The sequence below is a fragment of the Sinocyclocheilus anshuiensis genome, unplaced genomic scaffold (genome assembly GCF_001515605.1).
Source record: "Sinocyclocheilus anshuiensis isolate Anshui unplaced genomic scaffold, SAMN03320099.WGS_v1.1 scaffold1275, whole genome shotgun sequence".
Classification (NCBI taxonomy): Eukaryota; Metazoa; Chordata; class Actinopteri; order Cypriniformes; family Cyprinidae; genus Sinocyclocheilus; species Sinocyclocheilus anshuiensis.
In genome coordinates, this window is record NW_015540903.1 from 121,826 (window position 1) to 127,488 (window position 5,663).

The window sequence follows — 5,663 nt, forward strand, 5'->3', positions numbered from 1 at the left end:
TCCTCCCTTAAGTAAGTTTTTTTTTGTTTTTTGTTTTTTTTTTTTTTTACTTTTTGTGGAGTATAATTTCAGTTTTATTTCATCAGCCCATCACTAAGTCCCTTTTATATTTCCAGGACATCCAAATGATTCGCAATTTATCTTGGGTTCCTGTTTGGAAGTGTGACTCCCTTTGGTAAATATTAACGTTTTGGGTCTTTATTGACACTTCCTTTTATCACATCATCACTAATGTGTTCTTTTTATTTTCAGGTCATCCACATGACTTGCAACTTAGTCAAGTCAAGTCAAGTCACCTTTATTTATATAGCGCTGTTAACAATACAGATTGTGTCAAAGCAACTGACCAGCATTAAATAGGAAAATAGTTTGGCAATAATGCAAAATGACAATTTAATGTCTTATTCTTATCTGTAAAACAGCTCTTACATTTTTCCTAATTTCCAGGTTTTTCCAGGATTCCTTTATTATCTTCACTACCTTAGGAAGTTGGGCTTCATTTTCCTTCAAATGTTTTCTCACTGTAGCTGCAAGCAGAAATAGGCTGGGGGAAACTCCAAACACGACCCTCGTCATCCGTAGCACATGCAGCTTCTCACCCATGTCTTCATGTGAATGAATAAGTGACTTACCGCCACCTATTGACGGTTTAGTCTCATGCTTAAAAGTATGCATTTTCCCCAACATTTCTTATTTATATGTTCAAAATTTTATTTACAACATTAATCCCATAACATTATTTATTGCTGTTGTAATTTTGTAATTATTTAATTTGATTGGTAACAGCCCTGTAGTGTATTACATTTCTTGATCAATTGTAAGCAGAATAAATTGTTTACACCACCAAAAATCTCAGTGATGCGCACTTTTGTTTTGAGGGAATATTTTGTATGGGATATTGTCTGCTGATATGAAAAGTTCACTGTATATCGTAATAACAAATAGCATTTTTGAGAGCGATGATATTTTGTTTTCGTTTTACATTTAAACGCGTTAAATATTACATATACGTATATAATATAATGTGTATTTCCATCACAGACTTGGTCTTAAATTTCACATAAGGAGGTATTAAAAAGGTCTTAAAAAGTCTTAAATTTAACTTGTTCATATCTGTAGACACCCTGTGTATAGGGGTGGTAGAATACCAGTGTTTGCAAGCCTTGTCTTAGCCGTATCTGGGGTAGAGGATGCTACCACAGCAATACGAGATACTCGTGGCAATCTGATGTCTCTACTGCCTTTGGGTCTCGCTCCCTGTTTGTGCCATCGATTAGTGTGACAATCAGTTTCAGCATGTTCCTCTACACTTGGTATAAACGGTTGAGATTTACTAGATTCATGGGACTCACCGGCTGTATGCTGAGGGGGTCCGTGACGACGGTCTGCTGAGTGTTCCGCCTCTTTTGGAAGTCCAGCAAGTAACTTTGTTTCAAGAACCACAATCCTTTGTAGAAGTTTATGGCAGTTCATGCAGCAAGTAGATTCCACAAGAGGCATTTTCTTTCTCGTCTGTTTGAATGTAGGCAGCTGTTTTCCCGTCTCTGGAATGCAAGCCGCTGGCAGTGGGAGGCAAAAAGTCTTCTTTTTTTTGTGGTATAATTCCAATCCAAATAAAGTTTTTAGTTTTAGTGTTTCTGCCAAAAAATGTGTCGTTTGAGCACTGTGCTGATCTGCTGGAGTTAGAATCTTAGAAAAATCTGAGAAAAGTACATAAACAGAGAGCAAAGCGCGGAGCAGTAAGCAAGAGCATCCGAACAGTAGCAAAGTCGGAAGCTGAGTAAATTCATACTACAAAAACCGTGTGTGTGTGTGGCACGGTCTGCCTACTGTGTAGGAATGAGGAGCGCGGAGACAATGGAGATTAATACATGGAACAATCTTTATTATCCAAATAAAGACTTACACCGGCAGGAACACACACGTAGCACAGGGGAATCGACGTTTAACACTGGATGCAGGACACAGGAAAACACAGAGCTTAAATTTCCAGGAACTAAACAAGGAAATAAACGAGACACACCTGAAATCAATAAACATAATCAAACACGGGAGAAACTGGGTCATGGGGAGCAAAACACAGGACAGGAACACGGGGCAGTCCAAGGGCGTGACAGTGTGTGTGTGTGCGTGCGTGCGTGAATGTTTAATTGCACAGAGACACTGAGGAGTTGAGTAAATTAATCATAAATCCAGCATAGAGGGGTTCAGTGAATGTGGTGTTGAATGTGTGTAAGTGTGTGTGTGAGTGTGTGTGTGTGTGTCAGAGACGCTGTAGAAGGACAGAGTGCCGGACGACATGTCCAGATAAACTCCTACTTTTTTAGATGAAGATGAAGGAGCCGGTATGTTCTTGGTTTTATTCTTGTGCCAAATGTTAAATCCATTGGCATTGCAGAAAAGACTCCAGGATTTGTCATCAAGCCCAAACATACTATTAGTGCCTTCTTTCCTACTGGTTCCTTTGTAGCTCACTGCAATACGGGCCCATACTTCCCATTGAGCCTCCCAGTAACAACGTCCAGTCAGACTCTCTTTACTCAAAACCTGAGGAACACCTTCAAATCTGTCTGGATGATCAGGATACGGCTGAGGATCTTTCACATGTGTGACCTTTTTGTTCTCTTCAGACAGTATGAGTTCAGTGTTTACTGTGTTTGGATCCAGTGTGAGATCACAGAAATCTGAACGAAAAATTACAGCATTAAAAAAATCTATAAGACATTAGAACATTTAAAAGGTCTAAATGTGTGAGAGCAAAAACCTACATTTCTGCAGTCCCGGTTTGACCCTGCAAAGTCCTCCATAGTCTAAACTAAAAACAGACAAACAGTCACACATTAAGAAAACTGATTGGCTGATATGATATACAGTTTACTGTCTTTTAAAATGGAGATGCTCTGATTTTACACCACAAGATAAATGGTGAATTTTATGTTCTTGGCATATTTTATCTGTTTGGTCTCACTGCAAACATTTTGGGGTTGTTTCCCGGACAGGGATTAGAATAAGCTAGGACTAGGCATTAGTTAAATTAGGACATTTAAGTAGTTTGTACAATCATGCATTACAAAAAAAACAAAAACGTGTGCATTTTGAGACAAAACAATGGCACTGATGTATTTTAAGATATGTCAGTGCAAGTTGTTTTCAGTTTAGACAGCTCTAACATTTATTTTATTCACACACACATATACACACAGGACAGTATGTCAGTGTTGAGTTCATACTTGAGTATCTTCAGCGCATAGTCCGGATCATTTTGATAAGAGCGCAGCTGAAGTGCTGAGTGTTCTGGGTGATTGTAGCTTAGGTCCAGCTCTCTCAGGTGTGACAGCTTTGAACCTAGAGCTGAAGCCAAATAACAGCATCCTTCATCTGTCACCATACAACCTGATAACCTATAAAAAAGGAGACATTAATACTAACATCATGATCCTGTTGAAGATTTTAAATAATTGGTAAACCTGTTAAGTCTATAGTGCTCTTCACGTTTACACCCACACACCTCAGTATCTCTAGTTGACAGTTGTGACTCTTGAGAGCATCAGAGATCAGCTTCACTCCTGAATCCTGCAGATCATTGTTACTCACATCAAGCTCTCTCAGAGGAGAATTTGAGGATTGAAGAGCTGAAGACACAATTTTACAGGACTCAACCGTGAGATTACAGTCAGGAAGTCTGAAAGAGAATAAAAACAATTTTCAGAAAATCTTTCATTCACTTTCAGTCTATTCATTGTAATACATTAATTTAATACTCACAGAGCTCTTCTACAGTTGTTGACAGCTGGTATGAGTCGTCTTCTACCCTCCTGTGTTGTGTTGTATTTCTTCAGATCAAACTCATCCAGCGGCTCCTCTGACATCTGAAGCATGTAGGCTATTGCTGAAGAGTGAGCAGCAGAGAGTTTCTTCTCTGAGTGTTTGTTTGATCTCACAAACTCCTCAATCTCTCTGTACAGAGTCTGATCATTCACTTCAAGAAGACACAAGAACAGATTGATGGACCTTTCAGCTGAGAGATCATCATGTTTAATTTTATCTTTAATGTACAGTCTGATTGTGTTGATGGTTTGTGTGGTGTCCACCGTGTGTGTCAGTAGATCTTGTAAGAGTCTCTGATTGGACCCCAGTAAGATACCCAGCAGGAACCGCAGGAACAGATCCAGCTGTCCAGTTTTAATCAGAAGAGCTTTATCTACTGCACCTTTAAGCAAATTATACAATGGTTCAAAATATTCAAGTGCTGTGAGAGTACTGCATGTACAGCAGTGAAACCAGTAAAATGCAGCGAGAAACTCCTGAACGCTCAGATGAATGAAGCTGTAGACTTTCCTCTGATGAATCACAGATTCCTCCCTAAAGATCTCAGTGCAAATCCCAGAATACAGTGAGGCGTCATTGACATCTATGCCGCTCTCAATCAGGTCCTCCTCGTAGAACATCACATTGCCCTTCATCAGCTGTTTGAAAGCCACTTCAGCAAGTTTCACAATCACTTCTCTGTTGGACTGCAGGAGTTTCTCTGGATCTCTCTCTTCATACTTCTGCTTCCTCATGTTGATCTGAATGAGCAGGAAGTGGATCTACATCTCAGTCAGAGTTTGAGGGATTTCTGCACTCAGATCTTCTTCCAGGAGCTTCTGAAGCACAGTGGATGAGATCCAGCAGAAGACGGGGATGTGGCACATGATGTGGAGGCTTCTTGCTCTTCTGATGTGTGAGATGATTCTGCTGGCTTGATGCTGCTCACTGATTCTCTTCCTGAAATATTCCTCCTTCTGAGGCTCAGTGAATCCCTGAATTTCTGTCAGACGGTTGATGTATTTGGAGGGGATCTGATTGGCTGCTGCTGGTCTGGAGGTGATCCAGATGAGAGCAGAGGGAAGCAGCTCTCCTTTCATGAGCTTTGACATCAACACAGCCACTGATGAAGTCTCAGCCACATCACAAACTTTCTGAGCGTCTGAAAACATCAGTGTGATTCTGCTTTCATCCAGACCATCAAAGATGAACACAACTTTACACTCCTCATAAATCTGTGAGTCCAGATCTTGAAGTTCAGGATGAAAGTCCAGCAGAAGTCTGTGAAGACTGTACTGATGATCTCGGATCAAGTTCAGCTCTCGAAATGGAAGCACAAACATGAATTCTACGTCCTGATGGGCTTTTCCCTCGGTCCAGTCCAGAATGAACTTCTGCACAGAGATGGTTTTTCCGATTCCAGCGATGCCTTTAGTAAGAACAGTCTTGATTTGCTCTTTCTCCTCAGATCCTGCTTCAGCTGAGGCTTTAAAGATGTCATTGCAGTAGATTGGAGTGTCTTGTGAGTGTTGTGTTCTGGCTGTTTTCTCCATCTGTAAAACCTCATGTTCTTCATTCACTCCTTCTCTCTCTCCCTCTATGATGTAGAGCTGTGTGTAGATGCTGTTCAGGAGGCTTTCATTCTCCTGGGGCCTGTACCATGATGGTGGATGAACAAATTCAGAGTTACAGGATTAGGTTCGAGTTGACAAAACCAAACAACTCCAATCCAGGTTTATTGGTACTATGATGCTGACCATCAACTTTCTTTGTCACCTCAGGCTTTGATCCTGAGTTTGGGGAGCACGTGCACATGAATGTGTAAAATCAGTGGCGAACAGCCAATCACATGCCTT

The 5,663-nt window shown here is 40.6% G+C and overlaps 1 pseudogene; it reads right to left on the reverse strand.

The window, feature by feature from the left end:
• Nucleotides 1-2,056: 2,056 nt before the first annotated feature.
• On the reverse strand, nt 2,057-5,460 carry LOC107689126 (protein NLRC3-like; annotated as a pseudogene).
• Nucleotides 5,461-5,663: the final 203 nt, after the last annotated feature.